General features: G+C 40.6%; 1 protein-coding gene across 6 annotated transcripts in view; it reads right to left on the reverse strand.

Annotated features, from left to right (window-relative positions):
* CADPS (calcium dependent secretion activator) overlaps positions 1–12,978 on the reverse strand; it is a gene marked incomplete at both ends in the record, with an annotated part of 451,723 nt that overhangs the window by 399,541 nt on the left and 39,204 nt on the right. The gene's annotated exons all lie outside the window — the stretch shown is intronic.

Raw genomic sequence — 12,978 nt, forward strand, 5'->3', positions numbered from 1 at the left:
TATGCATGATAACCTGTCCATAACCTGGACTTTCAGCTCTTCCAACTGTGTGGTTATCACTACTGATCATGAGAATAATACTGATCTTATCATTTACCTTAAATGAAAACTATGTGTTGATTTGTTTGACAATTCATTTGTTTGTAATGAAAACAAAGTGGGCTCTCACTGTATATTAGCTGGCCTAGGATTTTCTGTTTTGAACTGGCAAATGATGTTATGTCTACTTTACAGTTTCCACCACAAATTTCTGTGTTTCCCTGAAGAGGGGGCAGAAACACTGATTGTCTATTGTACCCCTTTCCTCTGGAATACATTCAGAGGTTCAGCTTACACCCTCCTTTGCTTATAAAATAGAATAGTTTAACAGAGCTTTGGTTGTTTCTGCTGAGGTGTCTTCAGAGAAGGTGTCTTTGGATTTGTTATTTTAATTATTTAATTATTTTAGCTCTTTTATTCTGGTATACCACTTGGAGTCACAATGGAGTATGGGACTATTGTAAAAATTGGAGTTAATAAATAAACAAAAAATGCATGATTTCTTTTCAGTCATGGGTATTGGGAGTTCTGAGGGCCACCTGAGTTTTTTTGAAAAAAATATTACAAAATAAGTAACATTTTCAATAAATATATTTGTCTTTAAGACACAACACGTGTGATTGTTTTTAACATTTTTAACTACAGCTATTCATTTATAAATGTATACAGGTTTAGAGCCATAATGAAGTCTGTCGGTTACAATCAAAAGTCGTGATGTCATAAAGTGGATCGTCACATGACCAACTCGATTTTGACAAATTTCTTTTGCAGCTGTTATTAAACAAACACAGCGCTCCTAAAAAATGAATGTTCACAGTAGATAAGCAAACCCATTGTTTTCTATGGGCTGGTTTTGGGCAAAAATGTTGTAAATTGTGGTCATGTCACCGTGGGATGCTGCGAATGGTCATAACAATTAACCAGTGGGACAATCTGCCTCCCAAAGTGGTGAATGCTCCAACACTGGAAGTTTTTAAGAAGAGACTGGACAGCCATTTGTCTGAAATGGTATAGGCTTTCCTGCCTGAGCAGGGGGTTGGACTAGATGACACTTAAAGCCAACACAGTGCTAGGCTGCATTAACAGAGGAATAGAATCAAAATCACGTGAAGTACTAATACCACTTTACAATGCCTTGGTAAGGCCACACCTGGAATACTGCATCCAGTTTTGGTCACCAGGATGTAAAAAAGATGTCGAGACTCTAGAAAGAGTACAGAGAAGAGCAACAAAGATGATTGGGGGACTGGAGGCTAAAACATATAGGGAACGGTTGCTGGAATTGGGTATGTGTAGTTTAATGAAGAGAAGGGTGAGGGGTGACATGATAGCAGTGTTCCAATATCTCAGGGGCTGCCACAAAGAAGAGGGAGCCAAGCTATTCTCCAAAGCACCTGAAAGCAGGACAAGAAGCCATGGATGGAAACTAGTCAAGGAGAGAAGCAACCTAGAACTAAGGAGAAGGCCCGAGGGCCGGATCCGGCCCGCGAAGTGGTTTCATGCGGCCCGCGAAGCCATCCTGGAAACAGTGAGGGAACGGCCCCCACTGCCTTGGCCCTGGCCCAGAGACCCTCCTTCTGCCAGAGACCCTCAGATCTGTCCCACTCCTGCCCAGGCCCCCATAGGCACCCTTGATGTGAACGATGTAGAGCTGGCTATGCCCACCCAGTAGGCCACATGCACTCTAGCCACGCCCACCCAGTAGGCCACGCCCACCCTGGCCATACCCACCCGGCCCCCTGAGGGCAACCACAATGCTGATGCGGCCCTCGATGAAATTGAGTTTGACACCCCTGAGTTAGAACAACTAACCAGTGGAACAACCTGCCTCCAGAAGTGGTGAATGCTCCAACACTGGAAGTTTTTAAGAAGAGACTGGACAGCCATTTGTCTGAAATGGTATAGGGTTTCCTGCCTTAGCAGGGGGTTGGACTAGATAACCTCCAAGGTCCCTTCCAACTTATTATTATTATTATTATTATTATTATTATTATTATTATTATTATTATTATTATTATTATTATTATTATTAACCTCCAAGGTCCCTTCCAACTTTATTGTTGTTGTTGCTGTTGTTGTTGTTGTTGTTATAAATGGTGGGACGGTTGTTGAGTACCTGAAATGGTACATGATAAGTACCATTTGCAGGATGTGTTGTAACTTTGAATGGTTGCTAAGCAACTGGTCGTAAGTTGAGGACTACCTGTAATTGACTATTCTGATTCTGATTATTCTGGCGTCTTAACATTTATGGTGTTGTTTTCTATTCTAGGTCACTTTTGTGTGAAAACAGAAAAATAGCTTGCTGGAGTTAAGATTTTGAAGCTGCCTATCCAAATCTCTTCATTCAAGGTTAGACAGGGGGCCGTCACACAAAGGGCTTGTAAAGGCTGCTCAGATAATAGAACTACTTCCCCAACATTCAAGTGCTTGCAGGTGTTTTGTTGTTTGTTTGTTCTTTTTTTTAGGTGCCAGGCAAAAGACTGCCCTATTCATTAAAGGATTTTAATTTTTAACTGCATCTGAGTCTCTTTGCAGAGCCTTTACTCTGGCTTACTGAAATTGTTAATTGGATTCTTGTAACTGTCTGGCTTCATAATCTGGTGTTACCTCTCTCACACACACACTTCTTCCCCACCCCCTCCCCTTGTTTTAAGAATTGTGTGTACATTGCTTGATCTTATTTGGCTTTTAAAATTTGTTGTCATTTGCCCTAAAGCTTTAATGATAAACAAATACACAAGCAAGCCTATGATACAGGCATATTTAAGGTGGTCTTTTTTTAGTGCCTAATTTATAGATTTCAATAGTATTACAATACTTTGAGTGAACAATGTTGCCGTGGGTGTTTAACTTTTCTCTGCACACCAACTGTGTTGGATATTTCTGAAGAGTACGCTTACTAAAATAGCAGAACTTGCTAGAAGCCCAGCCACCTCTTTCACGCTCCTTCACGTGTTTTCAGGACTGTGAATTTTAAGCTATTTTTAGGATCCGCTTTGAGATGAAAGCTCTTGCATGTGCTTTGGAGTTTGTTATCTACTTAGAGGCCGTTTAGCTGCATGAGTCCTAAGAATCCGTGCCCTGCAGAGTTAGAGAATTAAACCCTATATAGTCACTCTGCAGCTTCAAAACTATTTCAGCAGCTGCTGAACTTACAGAGGCATCACTCTGAACTAAACATATTTTCTCCAATAAAAGTAAAATGGAGCTGGGAACTTAGATACAAGGGGAAACAAGATGTCTCCAGATACTTCCCTTGTGCCAATTAGACATTTCGTTTCCTCTGAATTTTTAATGGGTTCTTTTAATTAAATAGAAAGCTAATGTGATACAAAGCAAGGCAGCAATTTCTAACATCATACTTATTTACCTCGGGGTATCACCAAGGTGTCACTGGGATTTATGAGAATTCCCACCACACATGCCTGGAATTTTTAAAAACCTTGTTTCGGCTCCTGTTCTGATATACGACACTGTACATCTCTCTCTCTCATCACTGTACATCTACTTCTGCTTCATTGACTATGCTAAAGCCTTTGATTGTGTGGATCATAACAAACTGTGGCAAGTTCTTAAAGAGATTGGAGTACCAGACCATCTTATTTGTCTCTTGAGAAACCTATATGCGGGTCAAGAAGCAACAGTGAGAACTGGACAGGGAACCACTGATTGGTTCAAAATTGGGAAAGGAGTCCGGCAAGGCTGTATACTGTTGCCCTGCCTATTTAACTTATATGCAGAGCACATCATGAGAAAGGCAGGGCTAGATGAATCAAAAGTTAGAATTAAGATTGCCGGAAGAAATATCAACAACCTAAGATACGCAGATGATACCACTCTAATGACAGAAAGTGAAGAAGAACTAAAGAGCCTCTTGTTGCGGGTGAAGAAGGAGAGTGCAAAACTTGGGTTGAAACTTAACATTAAGAAAACCAACATCATGGCATCTGGCCCTCTCAATTCCTGGCAAATAGATGGGGAAGAAATGGAGGTAGTGACAGATTTTATTTTCCTGGGCTCCAAGATCACTGCAGATGGGGACTGTAGCCAAGAAATTAAAAGACGCTTGCTCCTGGGGAGGAAAGCCATGGCAAATCTAGACAGCACACTAAAAAGCAGAGACATCACCCTGTCAACAAAAGTGTGTATAGTCAAGGCTATGGTCTTCCCAGTTGCAATGTATGGCAGTGAAAGTTGGACCATAAGAAAGGCTGAGCGCCAAAGAATTGAAGCCTTTGAACTATGGTGCTGGAGAAGACTCCTGCGAGTCCCTTGGAATGCAAGGCGATCAAACTGGTCAGTCCTAGAGGAGATCAACCCTGACTGCTCTTTAGAAGGCCAGATCCTGAAGCTAAAACTCAAATACTTTGGCCACCTAATGAGAAGGAAGGACTCACTGGAGAAGAGCCTAATGCTGGGAAAGATCGAGGGCAATAGAAGAAGGGGACGACAGAGAATGAGGTGGCTGGATGGAGTCACTGAAGCAGTAGGCGTGAGCTTAAATGGACTCCAGAAGATGGTAGAGGACAGGAAGGCCTGGAGGAATGTTGTCCATAGGGTCGCGATGGGTCGGACACGACTTCGCAGCTAACAACAACAACATCTCTCTATCCTGTTCTCTACACTTACTGTCCTGTGGCTGAAAGCATGTAAATACAAGGGGGAAAAACCCGTCCATTGAGAACACACAAGATATAATATAGCCTCTCCCTCTTTCACACATATATACTTCCCAAACAGAAACAGGGCAGGTTGACTTTTTTGCTTTAATTTTATTCATCCCATCCTTGAGGGTTCATCTCCAAAAGAACATTCAAAAAAAGCTGCTTACAGGTGAAGACATCAGCACGATTTAATCAACATAATTTAAATTAGCAATAGCAATAGCACTTATACTTGTATGCCGCTTATTTACAGCCCTGTCTAAGCGGTTTACAGAGTAAGCCTATTTCCCCCAATAATCTGGGTCCTCATTTTACCGACCTCGGAAGGATGGAAGGCAGAGTCAACCTTGACCCTCTCAGAATCTAACTCCTGGAGTGAGCAGTGAGTTAGCTTGCAGTACTGTATTCTAACCATTGAGTCACCACGGCTCTCATGACAGCCTCTGCACATCCTTGTGCATCCTAATTCATTCAGACCATATATTTGATAATATCCTTTCTAATCCCTTAGTAAGTAGTAGAGCAGACGTAGTTTGCCATATTCTCTTCCTTGTCCATCTAAATTCCTATGGGACTTCCAGATCCAAACAGAAAGGCAGAGACTGTTCAGTCAACCAGACATCATGGTAGTAGACAAGGACCAGAGGACATCTCTCTCTCTCTCTCTCTCTCTCTCTCTCTCTCTCTCTCTCTCTCTCTCTCTCTCTCTCTCTCTCTCTCATACCTATCTATCATCGTATTCCAGTATTTGAGGGGCTGCCACAAAGAAGAGGAGGTCAACTTATTTCCCAAAGCACAGAAAACAAGACAAGAAACAATGGATGGAAACTACCCAAGGAGAGCAGCAACCTGGAATTAAGGAGAAACTTCCTAACAGTGAGGACAATTAGCCAGTGGAACAACTTGCCTTCAGAAGTAGTAGGTTCTTAATCACTGGAGGTTTTTAAGAAGAGACTGGACAGATAGCCACCTGTCTGAAATAGTATAGGGTCTCTTGTTTGAGCAGGGGGTTGGACTAGAAGACCTCTATGATCCCTTCCAGCTCTATTCTGATTGATTGAATCTATCCTCCTCCTCCTCCTCCTCCTTCTCCTTCTTCTTCTTCATCCACCTTCTCTCCCCTACTGGTACATAGCTGCATCTATCATCACCACTGTCTTCTGGTCCTTGTCTACTACCATGATGTCTAGTTGATTGACCAATCCCTCCCCACCTTCTACATCTCTTTGCTAAAGACCATTCTAGCTACCTGGCTAAGTTAAAGATCTTTATAGAATAGGTAGAATTTGTGAAAACCTCTTAGCAAAACTTCTCAAAACCAATCTCAGGAGAAAACTGGAGATTGTCACACAGCAAGTGAATGCATTCTAGAAATACCATAAATGAGAAAGAGGTAACTTCTCACAGTCACTGTGTGGCTGTAGCCAGCTTTAGTTAGTGTGATTCAAAGCCCGCTTAAGGTTAGGCAGATATTTTAGATTACAATGCCCACAGTTTTTTTAAAAAAATAATTTCAACAGACTTAATTTACAGATAAAATATGAGGAACTAGAGCTTTAATTGGCAAAATTTCAGCCTCTCCCTTCTCCATTTTTTTCATGTTTTGCAGTCATTAATTTTTCATTTGCTGGGATTATACAGCATTTCACTGTATAGCTTTAATTTATGTTTTCTTTTTACCAGAAGTCTAAAGAAGAAAACACATTTAATGAACTTGGTTTAAAAATGAATTGAATCTAGTTGTACTGAGCACTGTGCCATCTATTCAGCATATCTATAGGTGGGGCAAGTTGTCGTGGGACAATTGGAAGCTGTATGTAATCAGTCCACAAACTGGTATTCATATAAAGAATCTGAACTATAATTCCCAGTGGCCACATTTATTTGGAATGCTGAGAATTTGAATGTATCTAGAGGGGGTAGCTATTGTAATGGCCAATAAAGAGAGTCCTTACTGAATGATAATATCAAATACAGAGCTCTTAAAGACAAATTAATGAGTATGGGCAGCAGTTCTTACAGCAGGAAAAGCTAAAGTAATGCAGAGCAACGCTAATAATGGGATCCCCTTTAGAAACGTCCTTTGTATGATTTCAATGATCATTAATATCTCGCTGTGAACTATGAGGGCACTTTGGAAATAAATATCTATTTGGTTATCAATGACAGATACAGAATTTTTATTATACACATTAGAAAACTACAAATTACATTACTTTTTGACATAATTGCCATTTAAATTGAAGTACTTGTCATAACATTTTACAAGGCTTGAAATTCCTTAGTAATAGCTGCTTGGTGCCAAATCTGGGCTATGGGGGTGGTGGTGATCAAAAACATCCCAACAGAACTGCTTCAAAAGTTCTTGGGTGTGTCTAGCGGTGTGCGGGTGAGCATTATTGTGAACCAACACCACACCAGAAGTCAGCATGCCCTGACACTTGTTATGAATGGCTAGTCTGAGTTTTCATAACATTTCACAGTAGACTTCTGAGTTGATGATCAAACCACGCTCCATGAACTTCACTAGCAGTACTCCTTTGGCATCTTCACATTTGGTGGGATTTTCTATGGCATCGCTTCCGGTGTGGTGTTGGTTCACAATAATGTTCACCCACACACCGCTAAACGCACCGAAGAACTTTTGAAGCAGTTCCGTTGGGGTGTTTTTGATCAAAAACATCCCCCATGGCCCAGATTTGGTGCTAAGCAACTACGACTAAGGAATTTCAAACCTTGTAAGACATGATGACAAGTGCCTCCATTTGAATGGCAATTATGTCAAAAAGTAATGTAATGTTGTAGTTTTCTAATGTGTATAGTAAAAGCTCTGTATCTGCGAGTGTCTGTTTCGGTTTATTTCTGAATTGCCCTTGTATTTGCCTCAACAGTTTGAAAAATATAGGAAACAGAAAGTGCTTTAGATGATCTGTGGCTTCTCTGATAAATCCTAGCTCCTGTAAAAAAAAATACATAAATAAGAAACTATCTTATAGTTAGTCCTTGTCTTGTCTTCATTTAGTGGCCATTCAAAAAAGGTGAAAAAGGTGACATAGTACGTCTTTTCACACTTACAACCTTTGCAGCATTCCCCACAGTTATGTGATCAAAGTTCAGGCACTTAGCGACTGACACGTATTTATGATGGTTGCAGTGTTCTTGGTCATCCCCTTTTGCAACCGTCTAACAAGCAAAGTCAATGGGGGAAGCCAGATTCACTTACCAACTTAAGAACTGCCATGATTCACTCAACAACTGTGGCAAGTAAGGTTATAAAATGGGCTAAAACTCACTTAACAACGGTCTTGCTAAGCAATGGAAACCTTGAGCTCAATTGTGATCATATCTGTATTTGTGCTGAAACTCCTGTTGTGTGACTCATAAAGAGCTTCACTGATTGGTTCCTGGCTCTTCAGATGTTCCAGATGGAATGATGAAATTTCTGCACACAACCAAGGAAAGTGATTGTAAACATGAGGACAAACTTCTCACCTTCCATCGTTTGGCAACAGCCCGATGTTGTCACAATGCAGGGTTTGTAGTAGTGGATAATTGACACCAGTTTCACATATTCAAATAACTGGATGACAGTTTCAATTATCATATGGGGGGGGAGTGGGGAAATGCTTTGGCTTTTCCTTGGCAATACCTTCAAATGCCAACAAGGCAGAAACTTCTGCTCCATCTCATCTGACAGAGAACATTATAAAGAAGTCCACTGAGAGCCAGTTTGGTGTATTGGTGAAGGCATCAGGCTACTCTGAGTTCTAATCCTGCCTTGGGCATTAAAACTGGCTGGGTGATTTTGGGCCAGTCACTCTCTCTCAGCCCAACTCACCTCACAGAGTTGTTGTTGAGGGCAAAATAGGAGGAGCAAGGAATATTAACTATGGTCAACCACCTTGAGTTATTTGTAAAAATAATAAAGCTGGAAAACAAACAATCAATCAAATACTCATTTGTTCAGAGAACCTTGTCCCTGTAATACAGAGGTCTCCAAACTTGACAACTTTAAGCCTTGTGGACTTCAACTCCCAGAATTCTCCAGCCAGTATAGATAGCTGAGGAATTCTGGGAGTTGAAGTCCACAAGGCTTAAAGTTGCCATGTTTGGAGACCCCTGCTGTAACAAATATTGTATTGCAGCCTGGTCTTTTGTAGGAATAATCTGGTTTCTTTGATTTGCACAATTTTTCATGTCAACTTCAATTGAAAACGTCAGATTGGCATTCTCATGAGCATTACACTCTGGCATTCTCAGGCAACTTCATGGGCTGCCATTGCATCTAAAGATACTTCTCTCTGTCCTCTTTCCTTTTCATGTTAATTAAAGTACTTTTCCTAGAATTAAAATGACTGAGATCCTACAGTCTGATGATTTGGGGTATTCACCTCAGAACTCATAAGATCCTCTGCAAAGCCATGAAATCTTCTATGTCTTATAAGCGTATTGTACCTCACATGAGTTTTATGAGAATGCAACAACTTTGTGGAAAATAGAAGATGGGCTGATGAGAATTCAGGGTGATTGTCTGGAAAAGTGTTGACCCACCAGGATTAGCAAAGAAATTGGACCATAAATTACATACACATCAGTTTTGCTCCAAGGGCTCAAATATTTAAAGGGTCATCTGGAAATTTTAACAGAATGAACCACAATTACATGAATTAATTGTAAGTTAGGTTGAGATTTTAAGTGTTAGAAAGCACTACTTAAAAATACTTTCATCTCCTTAATCTACCTAATGGCTAATTATTCACCCACTTTAAATTAATCAGAAAAAATAAGTACTACTACAGATATCATCAGAAGAAATATATCTGAGATCATGCAAAAAGCCCAATCCTAACTTAGCATGGTAGGGGGGAAAAATAGAAGGAAAACTTTGTGATTCATAGCCTCTGTTTCATCCTTGCAACAGGATTTCTTTCCATTTGATGAATGGTATTGAATTCTAAAAGAAAGACAATCAAGCAAGACCTGTTTCTGGAACAATTTATCTGTTTCAGGGGCAAATTGTTCAATAAAATTCCTTACAGCTTCATAGTACTTCCATAGGCATGAACACCTCAGTCTTTTAATTAGTCTGGCAGACAATCAGAACCAATTACCCTCACTGTAAGTCTATCACCTTGGTTAGTTTTAAGTCATTCTTGTCCCTTGCTAATGAAAATGTGAGAAGAAATGTTTATTACAAACAGATATGTCCGCCTCCAGAGATCAAGCACTGATATGGAAATAAAATGGGCAATAAGGTTGTACTTGGTTGGGAAGGGCATCAAATGCCCTTCGCCCAGTGCGCTCCCACAGGGAGGGTCTGCTCAGGGTTCCGCCGGTGAGAGATTGCCGGCGGGTGACACCCAGGGATAGGGCCTTCTCGGTGGGAGCGCCTGCCCTCTGGAACCAGCTGCCGGTGGAGCTGAGAACTGCCCCCGACCTCCGATCATTCCGCCGGGGCCTGAAGACCTGGCTCTTTGAGCTCTCAGGCCCAGGCTGAGGAGAAATTTTTAACTGGGGTTTTTAAGTGTACAGGGTCAATTTAATATTTTTTAATTTGGTTTTTAACTTTTGTATGGTGGATTTTTTAATTCCCTGTAAACCGCCCTGAGTCCTCAGGAAAAGGGCGGTATATAAATGTAACTAAATAAATAAATAAATAGTACTGGGATAGCCAACTGGTGTATTCCCAGGGATATTTTCAAGATAAGGAACTGGAAGTGCAAAGGTGTCCATATGTGCATGTGTTTTGCTTCACAAATTTATCTTACATTAATCCAGTGGTAGCTAAGCTCCATATCAAAGCAGGTGTGGCACAACCAAAAGGTCAAACAATAATAGAATATAGACTTAAGTCATGAAAATATAAATAAAAGACATGTATATGATTAAACACAGAATTCAATCCTCCTTCTAGGCATGACATAATTAAGCACAGTGTTGTTTTTAGAGTGTTGATCTAAGTCTACAAAGGTTTCAATTGAAATCCCCAGTCAGCCTAACCATACTTGACAGGATTCTTGCTGCAACAAAACTGGAGATCTCTTTAAGTCTTGACAATAGTGAGAATTGATTAAGACTAGTTTCAGGACCTGGCTGACTTGGGTTAAACAAAATGTAGAGAGTTCCATGTAGTTCAACAAATAAAATTTATATTTTATAATATAAAATGTATATAACCAGGGAGAATTAAAACCTTTTTTTATGTACAGTGCAAGTATGATGTGCATAGAACAAGTGGGGTTTCATTCACACAATTGTAGCCCCATTGTGAGTTTTTTTAAAAATTATCCCTATTACAGGTGCTTCTGACTATACATATACACACTGCCTTCCTCTCTAAATACAGCATAGTAGCTATCACAAAAATCGAGCAAGACACTCTACTGCCCTGAACTCCTTGGAAGGAAGAAGAATGATAAACATAATAAAATGAATATGGAATATCTGATTATAATGATGAATTGTTCTTTGCTTTACTGATGAAATGAGAAGGGGCAAAAATTTACTTCAATTAAAACTTAATGGTTTGCTGGCATGAAATAAAGTTCTTTAAGGAATCCAGGTCCAGCTTGCAAATGGCTAGTTTGCCATTCCTGGTACAACAATATCATTAGCGACTGAAGCAACTGATGTGTTTGGCTGTGTTTGCCGCAAGCTAGAGATCCCATTGGTCACATTAATAGGCCAGGGCAGCCAAGATGACTCAGAAGCTTCCCTGATCACCCAACTGCTCTAACAGTCCCTTTGTCTCCATTGGCTTCTTTGGTTTGCTATGGAGCAAAATCACAAACGTCTGTCCACACTCCAAAGAATGGGACTGCCGGAGATGCCTGGAGGGAGAGAAGCTGAGTAGACAGTGAGCACATCCTTTTATCCCTTCTGAATTAAAAGTCAAAAGAATGTGTAGTTCAACAATTGGCAAAACCTGCACACATAACATTACTGCTTAGCTTTCTGAAAGTGCTTAGTTGATTACCACTGCATCAGTGGAGTGATCCAGCAATCTTTATTCCCTTTTGCCAAGACTTATGAAAACTCTAACCTTTCTAAGAGCTGATCAGAAAAGACAAGACAGTCACTTTTCCAAGGTACAGAATCCAAGAGGCACACTAGGAAAAAGATATGGGGAAGGAGTAAGCAAGCAGGCAGAGGAGCAAGACCCATTGTTCCATAATGTTTCTATGGAACATCACTCACCCAGAGGTAAAATTGCCCCCCCCCCCCCGTATTGTTGTTTTTCTGAAAGTTCTGAAGATGTGCTTTTGTCAGGGGCCTCAGAACCCTGAATGGAGATGGAGCCAATCAAGTATTGCTTCTGTCATGGTGTACGAATGAGTGTGGGTTATAGTTTTTATGTTGTAAGCTTCCCAGACTCACTTGTGTGTGACTTGGGTGGCCACATAAATTTGTTAAATAAGTAAGGAAGTACACTAAGAGGGACATTTGGAACGTGTCAACCTTATTCTATCATGTTGCTGAATTTCAGTGTTACGATTTGTAGGCTGGGTTATGACTTGTAACGTCTTGGGGACACTGGGTGGAGATATTTCTTTTTTTAAAAAAATGGCAGCCATGCCTCCATTTGCATTGTGACTCCTCCCACTTTGGTATTATTTCACTAGCATTCTTGCTCACCATCCCCCTCCAGTGTGAGAAAAACAGGTTGGCCCTCAGACATGATTGCTGAGCTACACTTTTTGGGGGTCACAAGATGCTCTTCCACAAGGGCAGCCTTTCACAATGGTAGCAATTCCCAAGCAAGTGTGAGTCTAAGGGATTATTTTTTTCCGGTCAAAAAAGGTTGAAGGAAAAGTTCTTGCTGGCTGATGTTTTGAACTAGGATGGTCCTGCCCAGACATGCTACATGGCATTAGGGAAATACAGCTCCTAGGTATGGGCGCTGGCTAGCCAACATACACTTTCTGGGTTACTGAACAAAGATGGAAAATAAATACAGGGGGCTGAGTTCACATGTTGCATTATGATTTAACCATGGTTTGTTGAGCAAGGTCCAGTGAGCTGGATTCATATATTGTACTTACCCAGAGCCTATATTTTATTGGTCACAATGATTGGATTCATTCATCGTAATGAGCCAAAATCAACAAATCACATTATGGCTTAGCATGATATCCAACCATGTGACCCAATTTGAATTTCTTTATGTTATTATTAATGGGGATTCACCGACCTCAGTGCAGTCTAAACAGAAGTGAGAATAAGGGCATTTTTGTTTTAGAAATAGGAAGCACCATCAAGAGCTGGTCTCGGT

The sequence above is a fragment of the Vipera ursinii genome (genome assembly GCF_947247035.1).
Source record: "Vipera ursinii genome assembly, chromosome: 2".
Classification (NCBI taxonomy): Eukaryota; Metazoa; Chordata; class Lepidosauria; order Squamata; family Viperidae; genus Vipera; species Vipera ursinii.